The sequence below is a fragment of the Castor canadensis genome, chromosome 1 (assembly GCF_047511655.1).
Source record: "Castor canadensis chromosome 1, mCasCan1.hap1v2, whole genome shotgun sequence".
Taxonomy (NCBI): Eukaryota; Metazoa; Chordata; class Mammalia; order Rodentia; family Castoridae; genus Castor; species Castor canadensis.
The window spans coordinates 61,796,909-61,809,316 of record NC_133386.1 but is presented as its reverse complement, the minus strand read 5'-3'; positions in this window follow the sequence as shown (position 1 = coordinate 61,809,316).

The window sequence follows — 12,408 nt, the reverse complement described above, 5'->3', positions numbered from 1 at the left end:
TCTGAATTAAAAATAGACCTGAAGTTATAGTAATATAGAGTAGAAGCATAAACTTAATATAAGAATGAGTATTATCCACAATATAAGAAAATCAATTTTTGAATCAAGTTCACCTTTAATATATCTTAGTGAAATGTTCTTAGTATGTAAATATAGTACACTAAAATTTTATAAGATTAAGAATCCTATAACTATATAAGTGGAATGGGGGAAAACTAACAAAAGCATTCATTTTTACCATTATTAGTCTAATTATGAAAGCTAGTTGGTTCTATAGTTTGCTGCTTGTTATCCTTTCTAAGTTTAGCATATCATTATAATTCCTAAGATGTTTGCCTCCTTGTAGAATTTAATAAGACACGAGATGCCCTCTCAGTTAAAATGTACATGCTAAGCCATGTGTAAGAAATTAAGGGAAATAATATTAAAGCATGTTTTAAAATGCAATGTACTTTCTCTGATGACAAAAGGAGGAATGTTAAACTTCTGAATCAGCAAGCCATTCGACAAACTCAAGGAGGAAGACAGAATGATGGGTCCAAAGAAGGTCAGCAAATGCCTCAGTTTTATCCATGGCAGGAGGAACATGCATGGTCCACTCTTGTTTAACTGTCCATCCACAACTTCACTGAGTGGTCAAGAATGTGACCAACCTGAAGAAGGCAAGAGGGACAAGTAAAAATGACTGTGGATAAAGAGGGAAAAGTGACAACTACTCTGTTGTAGGAGTATTACCGAAAAAAGGGAATAGCAAGAGTGAGAGGGGAAGAAGAGAAGAAGGTAAGAAAAAGGGTACAGATGGGCTGTGGTATGGAATTGCCTGAATTCAAATCTTGACCCAGCCTCACACTAGCTGTGTGGCCAGGGACAAGTCACCTAACATTTTATTAATCAAGACATTAGTAGGAATTACCTAGTAGAATTATAAGGATGAAGCTATGCATGTAAGCAGAGAATAGAGACTGACAAAGTAAATATTCAATAAATACTCATTATTAATAGAACACAATTTTCTCTTTATACATTTCCTATCCTACAGAAGAGGTTACAGAGTCTGCTATGTAGTTGCAAAGGACAAAACTAGGACCAATTTATTGGTTTTGAAGAGATAGCTGAATTCAAAACAAGGAAGAAATCAATAAACATCAAAAGTAAATTTGTGAACTGAGAGTAGGATGTTTGCAGTTTGAATTCGTGTTTGAGCTATTCCTCAAATGGTGTCATGGTAGCCCAGTGGTGGATGGATGCTAGTGGTTGTCAAGGGAACTTCTCCCCAAAGTAGTAGATTAGTGCTGAGTTCTATTCTAAACTATTGTGACTAATCAACATTTCTCCATATCTATACACAAAATACACCTAATAGATATTAACAGATTCATCATGAGGGGAAAAAAGCACAAAAGAAAATTTGTATTTTCGCCACAAGTAAATGATAAATATACGAGGAGATAGCTATGTCTAGCCTGATTAGAATATTACACAATGTATGCACATATCAAAACAGTACATGGGACCTCATAAATGCATACAATTTTTATATGTCAATTTAAAAAAGAGTGCAAGCCCTGTTAACAGTGTCAAAATGTTGGTATTCTTCAGAGTCATTACCTTAAAAGACTATCATGTCATATCTCTCTCCCACATTGACTTTTCTATCTATTTTTTGAGGAGTCAGTGGTAGAGGCAGGACAACTAAAATTATTGCATAAAGGAAAGATATGGACTTCAGAGAACTTGCCTAGCAAGCACAAGGGCCTGAGTTCAAATCCCAGTACCACACTAAAAGGAAAAAGACATTTCAGAAGAGGATGAGTGATTTAATTTATGAAACACAGTATTTGAGGTTAAGATTGGATCCTGAGGCTTCAGAATCACCCTGCAATCAGTGGAATCCTCTGAAAGTCCAAAATTGCTGGACTCTCTCATCAGTATCATCGTGGGGATGCCAGTTAACCATGGTCTGAGTTTGGAGAAGCCCCAGCTTTCACCAATAGACTCTAAGGGATAAAACGATCTAGGCAGCTGTACCCAGCTGCACATTCAACATAAAATAAGACACGTCACAGCTGGGAAGACTGAATAGCCAAAATAATGCATTTGACTTTCATCATAAGAGGTACCTCTCCGTCAAGAGGGATTATGCAACAGGGGCCCATATCGTGACCAAAGCCAAGACAGAGCCTAATATGGAAGTCTATTGGTCTATAAACTATTGCATAGGTTTCCCAGGTTCTTCTTAGAACACCCAGGGTGTCATATAAATGAGATCCTGCAGTAATCTGTATTGACTGTCCTTGAAATCCTAGTTTGGACTGTTACACACATTCTGGCAAAGGATGCAAAGGGAAGCAGGTGTGTTCTCAGTTCAAAAGCAGGCCTGTGGCCCCAATGGTTATTACCCAGGATTAATCTTAACCACATTATTTCTTTTTATTCTGATACACTTGTATATTTACTATATAGTATTATTTCAACAAGACTGTATTACTACCTCAGCCCATAATTTTAAATGCCAGAGGAGGGGGAAAGAGAAAGCATGTTTTCAAATTCCTTTAATGTCTACTATAGCTTAAATCCATTTCTGAGAACTAAGTCATTAATTTCATGTGAGATTGTTCTGGGTCTTCACAGGGATAGGTTTCTGAAGTAATGCAAGCTTGTCAATTTTACACAGGAAATGGGGGATCAATACTGGTACATGAATAAAATGATTTCATTTCAATTTAATTCAACTGTTACTAGTATTAGTCAAAATGATTTGTATTCCTTTTTTATTCCTTGAAGAAACAACAGAAAAATATTTAGCATATAACTGTTACCTACATAAAAAACACATTGAAAAAATTAAAGCTACTTTCCAGTTTTGCACTAAACTAGACATCCATAAAATTTTTCCTAGTTTTTTTTAGGAGAAGGGGATTGAGTGTGTCTTAATAATTAGACAATTCTGGGAGAAGAAATATACATAAAATTCCAGAAATTTTGAACGCATTTTTTCTTAGTTACATAAGAAGGCATCTTTAATATATAAAATGGGATCTATAGACCCTGAGTTTGCTAAAATATACAAAGTCATTAAAAACAGACTTAAAGAAAAAAATCTCATGAAAAGTTGAAACAGAAGGAGTTTCACCTCTCAGAAACAGCTTCTTCTACTGATATCTAACATTTCCACTGTTGCCACTAATCAGCCTCTTTGTTTTATCTGGTTACAAAACATTTTTTTTCTGTATCAAAAAATGATCCAGTTAACTACTTATGAACTGAAAATACTCACAATTTAGAAAATATACTTTTAAATAAAACATTAGCATACAACATTTTAATATTAGCATAAAACATAAAAAAATCATAATTGAAAAACTCTTGGCACCTTCCAAGAAGATACACAGGTACATTTTGGGATTGAGTTTTCAAGTCTATTCCAGGATGTAATTGGTCGATGACTCTGATTTGCATGGTTGCCATATTTAGGCAGATCTGTTGTAATGTATCCTAACTTATATGTGACAGTCATGAGGCACCTGTTGCATAAGCATAAAAACACGGTGGAATGAAAGTAAATGAACAAAACTTATTCTTTGGTGTATCATAAAAAGTTAAATGTGGAATGTAAAATTTACAGAGAACAAAAGAAAGAATATTTTTTAACCTAAAAGGGTGGGGGGGGAAAGCACTGTACAAGACCAAAAATGTGAAAACCGTAATGAAAAAGATTGATTAATTAGGCCAAGGGAATATTAAAAGCTTTTCACCAAAAGATGCCATAAATAGAGAAAGAGAGAGACAGAGAGAGAGAGACAGAGAGAGAGGAAATTAATTGCAAAGTGGAAGAAAGTTTTGCAACATATGCAAACATATGAAAGAGAAAAATATATTCCAAAAATATTCTTTTAAAAATTCATACAAATCACTAAGAAATATATAACCCAGTAGAGCATAAAAGTACAAATCAGGAACAAGCATTCCACAGGTGAGAAAATCGACATGACTAATAAACATGTAAAATAGCTTAAAAGATGCATAACTTTATTAGTAACTAAAATCATAATGAGATACCATTTTGCTCCCACAAATTTACCTAAACTTTAAAAAGACTGTATACATAAGGAGCAAAGGGACTCTCATTCACTGCTGTGAGAGACAAACAAGTGCAACTACTTTGAGAACAATTTGGCATTTTCTCATAAAGCTAAACTTTAAATCACTGCCCAAAGTCTCACCATCAAAATTTACTCTAAGTAGTAAGATGTGCTGTGTGGCCCAGTCTTTTAAAACATCTCTTGAATAAGAAGATACTTAATATGTGAGTTAAACTACTAACTTCAAAAGCATCTGCTTTTGCGAAGTTTATCAGTATATATTCATAGATAGATACAGTCAACACACAATCCTAGGTGTACATGTCATTGTAGATTTTTCCCACAGCACTTCCGGGAATTTCTGCCCATAGGTTAAGAATTATCTTCTGTCCAAACCTTCATGAGAGCTTATGTTAGGCTATGGAGTTGGTTCCATGCTGTCTTTTGAGGAGAGGAGAGGAAGAGAAAGAAGAACTCCATCACTCACTAAAAGAGTATATAATTTTACCAAATAAACTGACACTCTATGTGCAACTAGTCAGACACCAGATAATAATATTAAGGTTAATACTCCTCAAATATGAAGCATTCATTTTAAGTTTCCCTTTCTAGTTGAACTGTAAATACTCATTCAATTTCCCATTGTATGAAACTTTCAATAATCTCTCCTTCACTTGAACTAGACAAATTTCCATTTCCTTTTTTTTGCAGCACTGGGGCTTGAACTCAGGGCCTTCACCTTGAGCTACTCCGCCAGCCCTTTTTTGTAATGGGTTTTTTTCCAGATAGGGTCTTGCGAACTATTTGCCTTGGTTTGCTTTGAACTGCAATCCTCCTAATCTCTGCTTCCTGAGTAGCTAGGATTACAGGCGTGAGTCACTGGCACCTGGGTGGACAGACTTTCTTTGTCGGAATGACCACACCCATAGCATATGTTACATTTTGAACATACATTAGATACATTTTAAATTAAAGTTTGTGCCCTCAAGCCTTTGTTAGGAATTCAGATGGGTAATAAGTGCATGATTATGTATCTGTAAATACACTGCTTGACAAGTACCATGAAGGAAGACTTAAGTGCAGTACAGAGTTGCACCTTGAGAATCTCAGGTTCACTCAGGTCAAGTGTTCTCTGCCATGAGCACTTTGCACTGAGATGTAATGGATTGGGGAGGCGGAGCCAGCTGATTCCAAGAGGTGTCCAGAAAAATGCCCATTCTCCTTGACATCTTGGTGCCTCCTAAATAAACACAATATGACATTACCAACAGTGCTTCTTTTAGAATATCAGTTTGGCCCTTTTCTCTAAACATGAAGCATTAAAAATATGTTACCCTATCTCTTTTTTGATCAATATTTTCGTAATAAAAACTGGAAACAAATTATTTTGCTGACCAAAACTGAAATCACCTTTGCCCACAGATACTGCTTGCTCTCTGATCTTCTCTGAAAATTCCTCTATCACCTTCAACTCCAGTTTCCTTCCCCATTGCCCTTAGGTGCCAAGCCATGGATTCCTTCTCCTAGATTTTTTACAGTCACCTTCTACATCACTCTTGCCCTCTGGTCACCTCTCCCCTGGTTTTGCCTCCTAACTGCCATCCATCTCCAGTCGTCTCCTCTTCTATAATCAATGTGGCTTTTCACGCTTACCGTTCTCAATCACAGCCCAAACCCTACCATGAAGGGTTCTTCTCTTCATGAAGAACCTAGTTTATCCCCACACCATGTCAAAGAAAACCCAAGCAGTTCCCCAGGCATTCAAGGAGACCTGGCTCCAGCCTCTCACCAAGTTTACTCTCCTCCCTCAGAGCCCGCACTTGCCTCCTCCTATCAGCTCTATGCACACAACTGCCTCACCACATGCCTCTCCTGCCTGCCCACTACTCATGGCCACCCTCAGGTGCTTCCTCTGTTCAGTGAATTCAGAAGAAAGTTGTTCATTGAAACCCTCAGGTTACTCAATCTGTACCTTTCTTATGGCACTTATCAAATTGCTTTTCAGTTACCTATCTGTCCATAAATCCTATCAGCTTTGGTGAACTGTGGTTTCCAAGGGGACAGAGATGGTGCCTTCCCAACTTCCCCATCATGGAGCCTATTTCTGTGACTTTCTTGTTGAAGGGATATAAATATTGGCTGACTGAATCAGAGTTATAAGAATGGAGGGAGGAGAGTTAAAAAAGAATGATGGAGGGGGTGAATTAAGATATGATGTAAACACTTTTGTAAACTAAATGTCACAATGTGCCCCCAGTATAATAATAATATGATAATAATCAAAAAGGAAGCACCTTAAAATAGAAAATCACTTTTTATTTCAACATTTCCACAGCTATATGTATTATTTAAATTTAAACAACAGTAGACTACTTGTATTTTCCTCTGAGAAGATTGTGACACTAAAACTTATGGTAGTTACCTTTACCTATGAAAAAGACACATACCTGTCACATTGTAAATATTCAATAAACATTGCTGACTATGGTTTCTGTACATTAAATATTAATATAGTGTCATTTTCCAATGGCATACAAATAAATGCAAAGTTAGACAAGATACTCAAACACAAAAGGATAGGAAGAAGACTGAGTTGTGTGGAGTAATTGACTTACTTTTATTTCTTGTTCATTCTTTTACAAACACTGTTTAGATAAGTGTCTCAATTCATCTTCAGCATTTCCCACATTTGTTGCAAACCACAGAATCCTGGGTGAAATACATTAATTTCTCAATTATCCACTAATTTCAGTTTGTGAACAGGCTATTCCAAAGGTATATGAGTACAGTAATATATGGAGGAGTAATGAACAAAAAGAGCAAAACTATATAAAAGCTTTAAAATATGCAGGCATTTGTGAGAGGATGAGAATAGAAATGGAAAGATTCTTTTAAAAAATAAAAAGTACAAAGAGAAATATGAGGAATGTCATCCCTCATCCCATTAATAATTCTCTTCCACATCTTGGGCTCAACTGATAAGCTACAGACACTGTTTTCATTTCCCTCTCCCTTTCTTTTTGTTGCCACTTTGACCCCATGGTCTGGGTCATTGTCGGATTTTTCTACTCTTCTCAAAACTGATTTCAGACATCATTAGTAATGAGCGACCCAGCCTGCCTCCAGAACAGTTCCTCTCTGTGGGGGTGGTCATTCAGGGAAACTCAGCTCATATTGATGCTGAAAGTGTTGCTGCTGAGTCGCATTCATCCTTCAATTTTTCTCCACTGCAGTGATCAAAAAGCTATCAAGCCAGCCCCCATTTTTTGCTGTTCGATGCTTTCTCCCTGTAACAGATAAAGTACACTTTCATTGCCAAAATATCTGAGATGCTCATTGCATATAGAACCACCTACCATGGTCCTATCAAGAAATACAGGCTCTTTTAAATCATCTACTAATCACAGGGTCATTGGAGTACATGTATGGCTTTCAAAAAGTAGGTCTCTTTGGAGCAAGAGTAGGACCCTTCAGTCAAGAAATATTGCCATATCTATGCTTCAAAAGAAACTAATCTCAACAGGCACCCACCCATGCTGATTGGTGGGTGGAATTCCTAACAAGAGTTTGCACTAGATGGTACAAAACAAGAACAGAGACAATTTCTGTTTTGCTCACCATTATGTGTTTCCAGTCTATAATATAGTTATACCTAGATACTACTAAATAAAAAAAATCTGTCAGATGATTGAATAAATAAATGAATGAGAGAAGGTTTAAAAGTGAAAATTTTCCCAAGACATTAAGTGTTGACTTCAAAACCTGGATTCCTAATGGCAGAATACCTTATCAGAACTGCATTTAGAATATAAAATGTTTAAGTAAAAGAAAGAAGAGCAGAACGTAGATTCCAAGTGAATGAAAATCAAACTCAACAGATTTCAAAATGTAGTCAGTGGTCAATTTGCTCCACAAATATCCATGAAATTAATATGTTGTGATTGACCATTAGTGACTTACGAGGAAAAATCCTAACCACTGAGAACCATTATGGTGTTAGTACAGTTAATTGGGTTTATGATTTTCCCTACATATAATATATGTTAATTTTCCAAAAGTGTTTACTAAAACTTTTTAACTTTCCAAATCTTAATTTCTCAACTTCTTCTCTTGACATCTTAGATTTATTCTAAATTTCATTACTTAATCATCAATATATCTTATTTTCTTTACAGCTTCTGAATGGATTTCTCTTATTATTACATTTTTCTACCTTTAAGAAAATTTAGTAACATTACTTACATTTGTGGAAAGCTAATTCATTGAGACATTGATATCTGGGCTTTTTTTTTTTTTTAACATGTCCAAAGAAGAACAGTAGAGTAGCCTATCCTTGGCAGGTGAAGTTGGACAAGCAACTGCTGTAAAAGCTTTCCGTTCCACAGAAATTATCACCAACTTAATGACTTAAACCAAGGCACACTTATTATCTCACAGTTGCTGAAAAAAGTCTAAGCACAGTTTAGCTGAATCTTCTGCTTGGCAACCCCCTTGACCATAGTCAAGGTGTCAGGTATGCTGTATTTTCACCTGAAGGCTTAACTTGGGAAGAATCCAGCTCCAAGTTCATTCATAATGTTGGCAGAATTCATTTACTTATGCTGTACACCTGAGAGTCTCTGCTTCTTAATAGCTTTAACCAGAGCCTTCCCTCAAGTCCTAGAAGCTATTCGCAGTCCCCTGCATCATAGCTTCTCACATGCTCTCAAACAACATGGCACTTATTTTTTCAAAGCCAGCAGGAGAATCATCTCTCACTCCAGTTTTATATGACTAAGCATGTTCATAGGAGTGACACCCAATTGCTATTGATTAGAAGTAAATAACAGAAACACTCTGCATTCAATGGGAGGGAATCATACAAGGACATTAATCATTGGAGGTGACCTTAGGATGTATCTGCCATGGCTACATAATTTCACCTGCTTCCAAACTTAATATACAAACTCCTCTGGTAAAATTCTTCATAGTCACCAATGATTGATCATTACAGTGACTTAAAATTTTCATCATAAAATTTCCAAGTTCTTATCAGAATTTCAGTTTATTTTAGTATTTCTTTTCATTTCCAGAAGTAAGAAAGCATTTAGGTAAGGAGATAAATTCTAAAACCAGTTTGGTGAATAGACTAAGAGCAGCAATCATGCCAATCTTGGACAAAGTGTGTAGATTACAACCTGATATATTTAGTGAATAATTTACAACTAATAAAAATTCTTTTTTCAGATTACTCCTAACCTCTGTTTTAAATTTTTCAGGGTTACGGTTCACCTGTGAAGCTTCTCCCACAACTATTTTCTCTGAATTCAAGCAACAGTGAAAGCCAATTTTATTCTTTCCCCACAAAGTGTAGCCCAACTAAAAATGTCCTTTGACCTCTATGAAACAAAGTTACACAGTAGACTGACAAACCAAGAAAGAGAAAAGCACTTAAAACTCCTATCACATTACCAGACCACAACCACCAGCTTCTTTAATTTGTTTTTTCTCTTTCTAATGCCAAAAAAGCTTTTACAAATTTCTCGCTAATTTCATCCTATTGTTTAGATACTGATTTGACATAGTCTTATCCCTTTATGTCTCCCACTCTTTCCTTCAAATTGTGGGCAATGGACTGGGGGGGGGTGTGAGAGAAGACACTAGTGCACATAAAAGTAGGAAAAGGAAACTAGTTTATCAAACATCTTGAACTTGTCTCCAGCCAGTTTAAACTTATTGGAATGTAAAGTGTATTTTTTCAAATACTCTTAATTTAGAATCAAGATCTATTTTCTTGAAAATGAATTCCATATGTTTTGATTCACTTAAACTTAGCTGGTTAAGGACACTGGAAGGATGATTTGAGGTCAAGTCCTCGTCGAGTCTTTTTAAATTTGTTAACCTTTCAGGCCATAGTTTAAAAAGCGAGTGAGAGAGAATTCTTCCCCCCTTGACTTTGCAATGGTGCTATGCCATCCACTCTGAACAGCTATCTTGTTCTCAAAACTAAATACACTGGTTTGCTAGCCAGAATAATCATCAAGGAAATCAACATTTCAACAAAACAGGTTCATGTAGCTTAATGTCAGTTAATATTGTGATTAATTTATATGATATTATAACTTGAAACAGAATAAAAATAGAAAAACTTTTTAAAAATTTATTAGCATGTTATAGTTGTACCAGGAAGACATTCCAATAGTTACAAAAGTGCTTACAATGTATCTTAGTCAGTTTCACCCTCTCCATCATTCTCTTTATTCCTCCTCCCTCTTTCTTAGGACAGTTTTAACACTCATTGTTCCATTTTTATACATGAATACATAGTACTTCCACCATATTTGCCCTACTTCACTCTTTCCTTATGCCCTCTCACCTCCCTCTGGTATCAACCCCTGGACAGGACTTGTTTTACCTTCTTGCTCTTCTTTTTTTTTTTAAAAGACATTTTTGTTTATTATGGTTATACAGGGAGTTTCATTGTGACATTTCCTTATATCTATCTGTATTGTACCCCAAATTGATTCAGTCCCTCCATTATTCTCCTTTCTACTTTAGTCCTTTTATGGTAATTAGAAAAACCTTTTGTGTGAAGCTTCTCCATGCACCCAGTACGAGAACCACAAGGTTCCAAAACAGTGCTTCTATGAAAGGACCCCAAACTTGTATGTCTCTTCAAAGAACACAGTTCTTCTGCCCTTGTTCCTCTTCTTTCTTGAGAACCTGAGGCAGCTTTAGAGAAATCTGGTGGTTATCAAGACCCCAGTTTGGGCTCAAGACTTCAACCTCCAAAGAAATGCATGAGTATCAGGCCCACCCCATGATGGGAGGACCTTTGGTCTTTATCTCTGTACATTCCTTCTTTGCTTCCATTTCAAATGAGTGTGCTAGAAATGAGGCCAACAAGAGAGAGAGGAAAGGGCAAACCATCTACTGTCTCTACCCACATTTTCTTGGAGAATTCCTTCTTAGGTTCATGACAGCATCTTCAATGTGAGACAAAACAGCAGAAACTTCAGCAACCTAAATCCCCCATTAGCAAACAAATATTTAGAAAGCAAAAGAGAGGTGATATCTATGGAGAACAAACCACCACAAAGTAACTCAGCTCCACCATGAATGAACTTGCTTCTGGTAATTAAAACTATATAGCTTTATAATTTTTCAAGCCAAAATATGCTCCAATGCAAGAATTAATATTCTTTAAGGCTCAGTGTAATTCCCAGCTCTTTTCACATGTGTATCATAGCTTTGACAAAGCTAATTGTGGAAAATGAAGTATCTGCTCTAGTTTTAAGTTTAATGCCTGAAAATGAAAACTATTCCTCCTTTTGTTTATTTACTTAAACCCCACTTGGAATTAAAGGCTATTTGAGCTTACAAAACTACAAGATAAAAATCTTCAAGCAAATTTGACTCTTTACTGTCCTAGAAGCCTGGTAAATGAGAAAACCATGATTAGTGATAAGATGTATAATATTCTTAAGGAAAAGCAAACTATTGCAACTTTCACCAGAAGTACAGAACTTATTAGTACCAAGATCTTGGTGCTCTTAGTTATTATAAAACTTTTAACAGAAAAATTTAAAACAAAGTTCAGTGAATTTTTTTTAATTTAGCAAACTTTTTCAGAGTTTAAGGCTCAATTTGGGTTATTTATTAACTCACAAATACTTCTGTACCCACTTTTGCCAAACACTATGGTAGGAACTGGAAAATGAACAGTGAGCGACACTGTTGCTCCCTGTCCTCACGAAGCTTTAAAATGATCAGGGAAAGCAGCTCTGTGAATATTATAGTGAATCTGATTAACAAAACTTGCAGTAAACACATGAAAACAAGGTACTGAGGGCTGCATATGGCAGAGGCACTAACCTGTTTGCCAGGTCAAAGAAGGTTTCCTACAAAAATGACATTCATGCTAAGACGTGAGTATGCATAGATGCCAACCAGCTTATATAAGGCGGTGAACATGCATGAGGTCCTGGACTTCGATCCCCTGACCACCAAAACCAAACAAACAAATAAGGAGATGGAAGGAATATTTCAAGCAAGGGAAAGAGCATCCGTGAAAGCCCCCACAGTCTTTAAAACTGTTTTAAAGACAGACAGACACACAGACACACAGACACACACACATTAAATTGTCCTTATTATCTTAGAATAAGATACTATATGAGAACATTCCAGAAAGCAAAAGCACTATTGATTTGAACATCTGTTGTTTATTGACTGCCAAGCATTGTCTTTTGGCAATAGACAGGACCTTACTTTTCCCTTAAGGGACCATCCTTGCTTCCGTAGACACAGTTTTATTGGGACTGATTGATCCTCAATAGCCTTCCCT